This window comes from Adiantum capillus-veneris, chromosome 17 (assembly GCF_014529385.1).
Source record: "Adiantum capillus-veneris isolate H3 chromosome 17, ASM1452938v2, whole genome shotgun sequence".
Lineage (NCBI taxonomy): Eukaryota > Viridiplantae > Streptophyta > Polypodiopsida > Polypodiales > Pteridaceae > Adiantum > Adiantum capillus-veneris.
Genome location: NC_140947.1, coordinates 94,912,198 through 94,925,209, shown reverse-complemented (window position 1 = coordinate 94,925,209; position 13,012 = coordinate 94,912,198).

The following is a 13,012-nucleotide window of genomic DNA, read 5'->3' as shown; positions in this document are numbered from 1 at the left end:
TCCACGGTCTAGAGACTAAATGGTGAGGCTATAGGAAAATCTGCAAACAACTACCAAAGTAGGTTAGTCTGCAACCCTTTTTCTCGATTCAATTACCCTCTTTAATAGCCCTTTGTTGTATAGGGAGCGCTATGGGACAACTTGCTTCTTCCCAATGCTTATCAAGTCTCAAGCTCATCTGCTCGACAATCACAACAAATTTGGAATAGACAACAATCACAACCAACTAAGCAAGTAACCAGCTACACTCCAAAATCTATTAAATTGTGTACAGAAAAGGCCCACTACGCAAGAATAGAGTCATAGTGCTCTAGCTAGCCGTGAACCCTTCTGGCATCGTGATAACACCAAAAATTAACCCAAATCCATCCATCCACTACTACTTTTTTGATGGAGTGAAGAAGTGACAACCGTGATTCAATGATCAGTGGTGCGACAGCGCACACATAAGCAAGTGAATGAAGGAGTAGTGTGTGTGCGTAGAGAGAGAGAGAGAGAGAGAGAGAGAGAGAGAGAGAGAGAGAGAGAGAGAGAGAGAGAGAGAGAGAAAGAGAGAGAGAGAGAGAGAGAGAGAGAGAGAGAGAGAGAGAGAGAGATGAAGATGTTGGACTGCATTATATGCCTGGGGTAGGCAGAAAGCCAGTGCTGGCAGAGTGTGGACACCCATTTTGTTGGAGATGTGTGTATTGATGGGTGCGTAGGCACGGCTCTTGTCTAGCCTTCTAGTGGGCCGCTGTCTTTGGAGTCTAGTTGCATGCTCATCTACTGTTGCAACCACAATGTCGCCAACAATCAAGAGGCGGCTTGCCCCACTGGCGCTATATTGGTGGATGAAGAGGAGATTCCTCCCCGTCCCAGCATCCACCGACCTCGACCTGCTGGAAAAACATTTGGCTGCAGAGGGGAGATTGGATGCCACCTCGAATGAAAAGACTTTCTATTTTCCATGAACTCATGTACTAGAGTGACCTCCTGATTAATTATTTTCTCGACCTAATGCACATCTTCAAGAATGTGGAGAAGATCATATGGAAAACCAAGCTTGACAGAGCACCTGCAATTCAAGTGTAATCGTGTCACTAGAAACCTTTCTTTTCAGATCATCTTCAAAAATTGCCTAACTTTCCAATTTGGACACACAATCTCAGAGGCAAAGAGGAACGGAGTGTTGATTACTGAAGAGGAAGCGAGATGTCAAGGGGTTGCGATTAGCATGTACATTTTCACAACTTCCTTTTTGAGCTCCACATGATTACATTACTATAATAACTTTAATTCTGTTTCAATTTTGTGGCTACAGTATCACAAATATGGAGCTTTGTGGTCTCATGGGAAACACTTAAGAGTGCAACGGACGAAGAAAGGGTCACTTTCAATAGTGGTGTTAGGGCAAGCTTTGTCCAAGAAAGTAGGAGTAGTGCCAGGGATGAGAACACAGAGACTAGACAACTTGAATACTTTGGCTAAATCCAAGACATCTTGAAGATTATCTTAGAAAGCTTGATATGTTTTTCTTTGATGTAAGTGGTTCAGAGTTATTACTAGCGGCCCTAATGCAACTGTGTGTAAAGATAAGAGTGGATTGATTCAAGTGAACTCTGTGCGGGTATGGATTGTTGCGCGGGATACATTCGTACTTCCCCAGCATTGTGAACAAGTTGTATTCACACACGATCCACTATGGATAGAAAATGATGAGAATGATTTGTCTAAACCCTACTGGCTCTGTGTCGTTCAAGTTGCTCCACTGAGCAAGTAAGTGTGTGAAGGATTGGACGTTGAGGTTGAAGAGGTGATTCACGAACAAAGCACAGGACCGACGCAAACTTTAAGTTTAGATTTTGAGGTGGATGTCAGCACTGAGCAATTGTCTGAACCTAGAGATGAGGTGTCAAATAGTGAAGATGATGCGAATATCGACGAAGAAGTAGAGTTCGATGACAAATCTGCAGAAGTACAGATTGAGAGAACATCTTTGGTGCATAACATTTCATAGAAGATTAGAGATTCACTAATGATACTCTATTGTAAAACTCTTTATATTAATCTACAATACACTTTAGATTCCTTCATTTATGTTGTAGCTTCATCTATTTGTTATTTGTATTGATTAAGTGCTTCTTCTGTAAACTAACGTATTATGTGGGTATTATTTGTGTATGATTACCCATGGCCGATGACAATGAGCCATACTCTCCTAGTTTTAGTTTTTCTGTCACTCCGATCGGCATTTCACCCGAGCAGATGGGCTCGTTTTTGTCTCAGTTCTCTCCAAAACAGATCACGATGGCACAACACCTTTGGGCAGTAGGTCTCTCTAGACCTACTACGGTCCGGGACTAGTGTGGTCCCTGCACCGAGCGGCTCCACACCTCAGTCGAGTGTGTACCCTACGCCTAGGACTCGTGCGACCTCTACACCGATGGGTGGTTCATCCTCGAGACGAGATATGCATCGTTTTGGAGGCGGTGGTTGCTGTGGTAGCGGTTCTACCGATGCGTCCACACCATCGAGAGAGCGTCCACCACTCTTCAATAGATAGTTCATCGATTGACACACCTTGTACACCTTAGGGATCACACGAGCATGATCCTAGCAAGTTGTATGAGAGCAGGGACGGGGCTCTTGTGGCGGATAGGGTCGAAAAGCCCATGCAACAACTCTATATAATTCAGCTTAGTCACTCTCTGATGGAGGCTTGGGATAATCTTGATCTTGAAAGAAAGAATTACATTGTCGAGGCCAATCACTGAGAGTACAGGCTGGCAAAGGGGTACAATCTAGTCTCCAATCCCTGGATTTTGAGCGTGGTGAAGTCCACAATGTCACATCGCCGGTTAGAGGCAAGAGACAGGTACAATGCTAGCAGTCCAAAGCCGACATGGTTGGATGCAGACAAGTAGGCATGGGTTGCACAAGAGACACAAGACAATCCTGAGAGATTTAAGCAGCAGAGAGATGCATCCAGAGCACATTTGGAGTCTGTTGGTGCGTCACATCTTGGGAGTGGAGGCTATGACACGCTTTGACATGAGTTTGTAAGTACTATAGGTTTGCTTTAAATTATTAAAAATATATATGTTATTTGAAGATTTATCTAATGATCAAATCATAATTTTGCAGGAAGTTGTCGTGAAGCACCCTCCAACACGCCGAGAGGAGAAGTATGGGTACAAGCATGGACTTGTGGCCCTTTTGACCCAGCTGTAGGAGGAGAGAGAAGACGTCGACAGAAAGGCATTACCATGAGGGTCTTCTTGATACAGTTTTACCTAGTTATCTTTATACAGTCTTTTTTGTAGTTGTGGTCTTCTTGATATAGTCTCACTCAGTGATTGTTTGCATATGTACAGTTTTGTAGTGCTTATGTTTATGGTATGGCACAGATGTTATGGTTAAGGTTTGGCAGTCAAGTTAAGGTTATGGTTTTGCTATGATGGTATGGCAATCATGTGATGGTTATGGTTATGATTATGGCTATGGTTGTGCAATAATAGTATGGTTGTTATTGTTATGGTATGATAAGCAACTTATGGTATGGAAAACGGGTTATGTTTATGGTTTTGTAGTTTTTGACTCATGTTTTAATTATGGTTATAAAATCTATATGCCGTTATACCATGATCAAGATTTTGATTTTGTGGTTATGTTAGTCTTACAATTTTGCTAATTGTCTTACACTCGCTCTTTATCGTCAGCATGTAGGTGGAGTACAGTTGCTTGTGCACTCTTACTTTGGGCAGAGAGGGCTATTTTTTTTTGGTATAGTACATATAGCACAAACTCCCAACCCTCTCTGTCCAAAAAAGATTTGCAGGTTTGGTCGTCACTATAGACGTCGGTATAAACTTCGGAGGATGCGTCGGAATATCCTTTACAATTATCGGTGCGTATATCATAGCTGATTTCGATGCATATTTCTAAGCTGATTCCAGCGCAAAGTATATCGATGCTTATAGCGACGATACGAAACCCATGTCTTTTTCGAGACCTATTTTAATGCTTTTTAGTTTTAAAACTAACTTTATCTTGTCGGTATCTGCGTTAATTTCTGCGCGACGTGTTGTAGTGCATGTTCTATGAAAAATACATGATAATTGACTACGCTTGATTGAGAATAAGATGGGTATCTCAAAGATAGGTCTACGGTCTAGAGATTTAATGGTTAGGCTAAATGGAAATCTGCAAACAACTACCAAAGTAGGTTAAGGAGTAGGTTAGTGTGCAACCCTTTTTCTCGGTCCAATTACCCTCTTTAATAGCCCTTTGTTGTATAGGGAGCGCTATGGGACAACTTGCTTCTTCCCAATGCTCATCAAGTCTCAAGCTCATGTATTATTGGTGCCTATCAATTGGTTACTCATTTGCTCCTGTTTCACAACAAATCTCGAAGAGAGAACAATTATCACAACAACACTAAGCAAGTAACCAGCTACACTCCAAAATCTATGAAATTGTGTACGGCAAAGGCCCACTAAGCAAGAGTAGAGTCATTCACAACAATTTTTGGACAAATTCTCATAATATTTCCCACATTGTGACTTACCTCAACATCCACTATAACATATGTGCGGTATTATCTCTCACATTACCGCAAAAAAACAAACAAACTTGAAATATAAAAATTGCCTAACGCCGAAAACACTGCGGCAAAGTTGCTGGTAATGGTCTAGCGGTAACTGATGCGGTAATGGATGCGGCAATATTTCCGCCAATATTACCACGTGCTTTGCTGCAATAGTACCCTCACATATTACCGCGTCAGCCTTATCGCGAGCATGACCGCAAAGGGATTTATTATAAAAAAACTTTGCAGGACCATCCAAAAGGTCATCTATTTTTTTATTTATTTTAATTAGTTATTTTATAAAATTATTATTAATTACAACAAAATATCACAATTGGACAATACATTGAGCCAAAAAAAGATTGATAATCTCATTTACATAAGTGGAATTACAATTGGGGGAGGTATTGAGCCAAAAAATGATAGGTATTGCATTTACATAAAGGGCAAAAAAAGCCCGCGTGTACAAAATAGAGTATGGTCATGTGGGATAGGGAAAACGGGGCCCGCGTATACAAAATAGAGGATGCTCATGGGGGAGTTGGCGGCATTTCACGTGGAACTCCTTGACTCTGCAAAACCATAAAAAAGAAACAATTAACACTTTGTTATTTAATATTTGATATAAAATCAACAATTTGATTATTTAGATAACATTAAACTTACATGTTGCAGACTTCTGCACGCATTTTCGAACTCCTCTCGAGAGATCATTTGATTTTCAAACAACCAACACCAAGTTTGATACTCGGTATGGTTCTCTCTATATCTCTGCACTTCTCTCGTCAGGCGACTCATGGTAATGTTATACTGACAAAAAATAGCAACCAATTAATTAAATGAAAAACATTAGATTTTTTACAACAAAACTAATATTTTTACTTACATATTTGTCTTTCCAAGCCGTTTTTCCTCCTGAACCATAATGCGTAGGAGTTTGATGGGATCTGGCCTCAACTTGACGTGTATACATCCTCGCACCGGTTGCCCTTTCGTCCTCTTTCTCGCCCATAGCGGTCTCCCACTCCACATCATGGACATTTCCTGGCCGATAGCTATGCTCTGGAGACTCCATTGTCTTCTTTGCCGCTCTCCTCACACTAGATTTTTTGTTCTTCAGAAATGTTTTGACATGCTCGTGCAACCATTGCCTTGAGAATTGTTGCCCCTCAGGGTTGGGGAAACACATGTGTCATAATAATCAATATCTAATTCTCCTAAATGATTTTCTCATATTAAACTGATCATTTAACGTGGGGAAGGCCACGGGAGAAAAAACTAGAATATTGGTTAAGCTAGCAGACCCGCCACAGTAGGGATCCAAAGGGGGGGCCATCTGCAAAAGATCCATGTGCAACAATGGGCTAAAAAGACCCTAAGGTTCATCCCATTAAGACTTCCAAAATGCTAAGGTTCCAAAATTCAAAGGTTGTGTCCAAAGGTCAACCCTAGGGAAAATTGGATGCTTTGTGTGTGCCCTAAAAGTCTTTGCACATCCCTACATGGGAGGGGGCGAGCTCTAAAGGTAGGGGATGAGAGAGAAAGCCACACACACACACACAGGCTCCCTTTACACAAAGGGAATGAGGGACACATGTCAGCTCCCTAGGCTAGATGCCCACAAGGTGTGCCCAATTTCTATTGGATGACCCTTGAAGTGGACCAATGATAATTAAGCTAGATTAAATCTATTTTAATTAATTTAAAAACATTTAATAAAAGAAACCAATGAGAATTAAGTCTCCTAGAAGACTATTGGGCAGTCTCCCAAGGGGTCCAATGAGCATTCAGGAGCCCCATGGCTTTCCTGATTCCTATTGGCCAGGAGGCAAAGGGGTCCAATAAGAGTTTAGTTTAATTATTTAATTACCTAAAGCTCTCACAAAAGGGGAAAGGGGGACACATGTCAGAAGGCTATCACTTATGCTGCTTAATTGTAATTGGCTTGACTTGGGGAGGGCCAATGAGGCTTCAGCAAGAGCAATTAGCAAGAGGGCTCGCCCAAGAGAGAGAGGGGGCTGATTTTTGGAAGGCATTATTACACACACACTCACATAAGCTCAGGTGTGAAGAAAGAGAAGACTATCTCTTCCCAAGCTTTAATGGAGAGCTCATCACCTACTCCAAGCTTGTGAGATAGAAGCTTGCATCAACACTCTCTTGGCATGTGGATGCAAATCCAACCAAGAGCCAAGATTCAATGCATGCTCATCTCCTCTACCAAGCTAATTACTAAGCTAATCTATGCTACATATGAGTGATTATGTGAGGAGATGTACATCTTTCTCGTAAGATACTCCTTCTTCCTCTCAATCTACTCTCATACCCTGCTAGCTCTCACCATCTTCGAAGGTGTGTGAGGTCTTGGGTCTGAGAACGGGGATAATTCAAGTTGTGTTTGTTAAGTGTTTTGCTTAGTGCATGAAGTTTCCATCTTCATTGCACTAGCTAGTCTTGAAGGAACACAAAGAATTGTATTGTACAATGTCTCTCTTGATGGGAGAAACCATAATACAAAGCCTTTTGGAAGGGGGACCGGCTCCATGAAAATCCGGTCCTCAACTGTTGTCAATAGTTGAATTTCTCTCTCTTTTGAAAGTATTGTCGATGCTCTCTAACTAGGTGTTATGCTTTTTGTTGCTCTCTCCACCCAAGCACTCTTGTAATTCTCATTAGGAATCTATTCTAATGAAATGCCCACTATGTTCATGCTAATTTCCGCTACACATAAGTTATTAGGCCATTAAATGTTACATTGGTATCAGAGCTCAAGGTTTCTCTTTTCTTGCTCAAGAAGGGAGGTCCTCAAGCTAGCTACAAATGGTTGGTATTATTAAGTGCCTGTGAGTAAGTAGAATAGGGATTTTTCAGCCTTGCAGTGCGCCTGCCTTCGTGCAGTTAACGGGGCATCACCGTTGAGAGCTATGGTCTTAATAGTGGAGTCCTACGGGGCTTGCCTACGGCTTAACCACTATTGAGCTATTAGAAGCTTGACAGGAGCCGGTGCTGTTTTGGTGTCAAAAGACCCTCTCTTCTATTCCTTGCAATTAATGGTATTCGAGCCGTGGGTACAGTAGTTTGAGTGCTTTTTCTAAAGGGGTAAAGAGGAGTAGCAACTAGGGCTTGAAGTGCCAAAGTACACCTAAAAAGTTTACACCTAAAAGTTGTTAGAATGGCTGACAATAGTAAAGAGAGTGAAATTAATGTTGATAACTTTGATTTTGCTCATGAGCAAGCTACTAATGATTCTTCAATGCTTGTTAACTATCTTGTTTCTAGGCTTCAACAAGCCATGGGCAATCCATCTCTCCAAAGTGAAGTGCAACGGTAGCTCCGTGCTCACGGGATTCTCCAAGCTCATCGCCATGACGAGAGAACACCTAGGAAGCCTCCTTGTGAGACTACCAAAAGAGGTCTCTCTCCGATTCGGGAAGAAGAAGAGAATCCATATGAAGGGCTCAAGAATTTACTTCTTGATGATGCATCTCCTTCCCAAAGGAGAACTCAAGAGCCTCCATCGAAGGAACGAGAAAGAAGCGAGTCTCCCGCCACCTCGGCGGAGATGGCTCCAGGAAGACGGCGGGCTAAACGCTCTCCATCACCACCAAAGCGGAGAAGACCATCACACTCTTCTCCAGGCCATAATTCAAAGAGGGATGATAAAAAGCAAGAGAAGAAAAAGGCGAGAAAGAGGACACCCTCTTCTCCATCTTCTTCATCCTCTTCCTCTTATGAAAGCTATGGTGAAGACGACAAAGATCAAGACAAGAAAAAGGTGAGAAAGAGGTCACCCTCTTCTCCACCTTCTTCAAATTCTTCACCTTCTGAAGAAAGTGATGGTGCAACCTTTGAACCATCAAAAAGAAGAGGCCATAGGAAATCCTATGCCGCATGGAAGAGGTCGTCCAAGTTGAAGAAATTCAAAGAGGGAGGGAAGAGCATCTCTTTCCTTACCTATGATGGTACCTTTGGTGCTACGGACAAAGTCTTGGCCTTTATCCAACAATTCGATGCGGCGTTTAGAGATGAGGGCTTCACGGAGTCCTCTAAGCTACTCCATGTAGCTATGCACTTTCAAAAGTCCGCCAGACAATGGTGGTCTAGCCTACGAGCCAACGGTGAAGCTCCACGAACATGGAAAGCTTTAAGAGCTTCCATTATGAAGCAGTTTTTGGCCACCGATGCCAAAGACAAAGTACTCACCGAATGGCGAAGCTCAAAGCTCTCTCCCAATGAATCTATCCACAAATATGTAGACAAGTTTTGGGACCTACAACTCAAAGCCACTGTCTTCAAAAAGTTGGATTTTGGAGAGCAAAAGCAACAATTTTGTGCGGGCTTAACCGAAGAAATGGCGGAGTATGTCAACTCCCAAAGACCACGTACCATATCAGCGGTAATACACCACACTATGGTCGCCTCTCGAATCAATTTCCAAACGGGGGCAAAAAGAAATAATAAGCCCCTGGAAAACAAGGGTTCCAATGAGCCTAAGGGGAAGGACAATGTCCAAAAGTCTCCTAAGGGCAACTTCAACAAAGCTAAAGAGAAGGGAGTTTACAAAGGTAAGAATAAACTCTCTCCTGAAGAGCTTGAGCGTTATCGTAAGGATAACCGGTGTTTCAAGTGCGGCGAACAAGGGCATGCGTACCACGCTTGTCCCCAAAAGAACAACCGCCAAGATCCTCCTAGAGCTTCCTTGGTTGAAATCCAAGAGGAGGAGACTCACCAAACTCACCACAAAGGATCTCCTCTATGCCATGCTTGAGGAAAGGTAAGAGAACATGATAATTTTATTCTCTTTGACCCTGGACCCTGGTTCTACTCACAATTTTATAGCTATAGAATTGGCCACCAAGCTAGGAATACAATCCTACGAGATGGGAGATGTCCTACCCGCAGACAGTGCCTTCAAGGGGAAAGAAGCTTCAGTCACTCCCTTAATCGGGAAATTGAGGCTTCATGTCCAAGGCTATGTGCACAAAGAGGACTTCTTTATCTCTCCTCTCAAGCATGAGGATGTAATCCTAGGGGCACCATGGTTTGACCGTCTGGCTTCCGATGTTAAATTTCTTCAAAGGAGAATCTCCTTTAAGTTCAGGGAAAGAGACATGTATATAGATGCTAAAGAAATGGGTAACACCATCCCCATTGTACATACACCAGCTTTCAACAAGTCAATAAAGAGCTCTATTTCCGTCTACATGATTTTTGTTAAAGACTCTCAAAATGAACCTAATGCTTTAGCAAAAGAAAATAAAAGCAACCAAAAGGAATTAGAGTTATCCAATTTTCTCAAGGGGTTTCAAGATGTTTTTATTGACGACATACCTTGTGAGCTACCTCCTAAACGAGGTAATGATGACCATGCAATTGAACTTCTTCCAGGAAGTTCACCGCCTAATAAACCTCCTTATAGAGTTTCTCAAGCTCAACAAGAGGAGATTATGCGGCAAGTGCATGAGTTAGTTGAGAAGGGTATGGTTAGGCCAAGCTCATCTCCATTTTGCTCACCTGTGCTATTAGTGCAAAAGAAAGACAACACATATCGTATGTGTGTCGACTATAGAGCACTAAATAGGATCACTATCAAGAATAGGTTTCCCGTTCCATGGGTAGAAGACCTATTTGATAAGCTGCAAGGATCGACCTACTTCAGTAGGGTTGACCTAAAAAGTGGCTATCATCAAATAAAGATAGTTGATCAAGACATTGTAAAGACCGCATTTCGTACTACATTTGGTCTTTACGAATGCATTGTCATGCCTTTTGGCTTGACCAATGCACCAGCCACATTCAACCGCTTGATGGAGAAGCTGTTCAAGCCTCATCGAACCTTCACTGGAGTGTTCTTTGATGATATTATCATCTACTCTAATTCATTGGAGGAACACAAGCAACACCTCCAGGTAATATTTCAAGTTTTAAGAGAGAATAAACTTTATGTTAATCGAAAGAAAAGTGAATTTTTCTTGCAAGAGATTCAATATTTAGGTCACATTATCTCTCAAGATGGCATCCAAATGGATCCATCCAAGTTAGAGGTAATAAAAGGATGGCCTAAACCAAGGAATCTTCATGAACTAAGAAGTTTCATAGGTATGTGTGCATACTATAGACGCTTCATAGAAAAGTTCTCACAAATTGCGGGACCATTACATGACCTAACAAAGAAAAGCATTAGGTATACATGGTCTGCTAAGGAGAACAATGCTTTCGAAAAGCTTAAAGAAAAGCTTATCTCTCAACCTGTGCTTACACTACCGGATCTCTCAAAACCATTTGAGGTCCAATGCGATGCTTGTGGTGATTTCCTTGGAGCTGTTTTGCTCCAAGAAGGGCACGCCATAGGCTATGAGAGTCGAAGGCTCGACCTTGTTGAGCAAGCTCTAGGCATATACGAAAAGGAACTCCTTGCAGTTCTACATGCCTTAGACTCATGGAAGCACTATTTATTGGGGACTCCTTTCATTCTGCGAATGGATCACCAAAGTCTTAAGTACTTCATGAAGCAGACCAAGCTCTCCGACAAACAAATGAGGTGGGAAAATTTCCTTTCGCAATTTCATTTTCATATTGCTCACATTGCTGGAAAACATAATCAAGTAGCTGATGCACTCTCAAGACGGCCGAGAGTGAATGCAGTTTCCATAACAACTCACAATGATCTATCTTCAATAATGATAGATGAGTATGCTATTGATCCCGATTTTAGAGATGTGATTTCAGCCCTTGCATTAGGGAAGAAAGAAGAACCATTTACTTTACAAGATGGTTATCTTCTCTATGGCAATAGACTATGCGTTACTAACTCATTACGTGAGAAAGTAATGTATGAATCTCAGGCTCCACCTTATGCGAGGCATAGAGGGATTGAGTCTACCTTAAAGGGAATTGAAACATATTTCTATTGGCCTACCATGAAAGTGAACATACAAGAGTATGTTTCCAAATGTGTGGTATGCCAAAAGACAAAATTTGATAGAGGGAAGCAACTTGGATTGCTTCAACCCTTGCCAATCCCTAATTCACCATGGGAGAGCATATCCATGGATTTTATCTTTAAATTGCCTAAATCTATCCATGGGAATATGGGAATATGGACGATAGTAGACAGGTTTAGTAAACAAGCTCATTTTATACCTGTCAAAAAGACTATCAAAGCCCATCAAATGGCAACCCTCTTTATTTCACAAATTTTCAAGTACCATGGCTTGCCCATGTCCATAGTGTCGGATAGAGATCCTAGAATGACCAGTAATTTCTGGAAGGGTCTCTTTGAGAATTTAGGAACAAGGCTAAACTTCTCTTCGGCCTATCATCCACAAACTGATGGCCAAAGTGAAATAGCTAACCTAACCATTCTCGATCTACTAAAAGCCTATGTAACGGAAGTAGATCAAAGATCCCAATGGGAGAAGTACTTACCCTTAGTGGAGTATGCTTACAATAACATTGTACATACTTCCACGGGAAAAGCACCTTTTGAGGTAATTGAGGGAAGATCAAAAAGTCCCTTGCTACTTAAGGTACATGGGAAGATCTTCGCTGCAGATGAGTATAGTCGAGACCTACAAGAATCTTTCCAAAAGATTAAGGATGCTATCTCTATCTCACAGCAAAGGCAAAAGGCTGCTGCTGACAAGCACAGAAGAGCCCAAGCCTTTAAAGAAAACGATTGGGTCTTGTTAAAGTTTCCCAAGGCTCGATTAAGGCACACAACGGGCAAGAATCCTACGGGTCACCAGAAGTACTATGCTAAACTAGCAAAAAGGTACTATGGTCCCTTTCAAATTCTTAGGCCAATCAAGAGATGGCCTATCAACTCAAGTTGCCCAATCATTGGCTCATACACAATGCTTTTCATGTGAGCCTATTAAAGCCTTACAAAGGAGAGCCACCTCAAGAACCAACTATTGAAGACCCACCGGAGATCGAGGACCAAGAAGAGGTGCTGTAGCCCGAGTCCATTCTCCGACATGAAGACAAGGTACTAAGAGGCGGTAAGACTATCCGACGATATCTTATTAAGTTTAAGAATTATCCTTTTGAAGATGCTAGATGGATGCAAGGCATACAATTAAAGGATAACCTAAACCTTGTCAATGCTTACAATGCTTCCCAAGAGTAAGCAAATGTACAAAATGTTAAAAATGAACAAAATTTTTGTCTTATAAGACTCTCTTTTTCTTTATTTGTGCACAAAAATGAAGTAGTATGCATGCTTAGATCAAGTTTGCGGAGACGACGTCTCCCAAACACCAAGTAGAGCTTGTCACTCTACTATGGAAGACTGATAGGACTAATGTGCAGACATGCTTGCGGAAGCCTCAGGCTCTCAAGCGCCAAATGGACTAGTCATCCATCGTGGAATGATGTCGTAGGGTAACATAGGGATCCTCTACCCGCTAAGGAAAGGACTCATGAACATGCTTTATCTTCTCT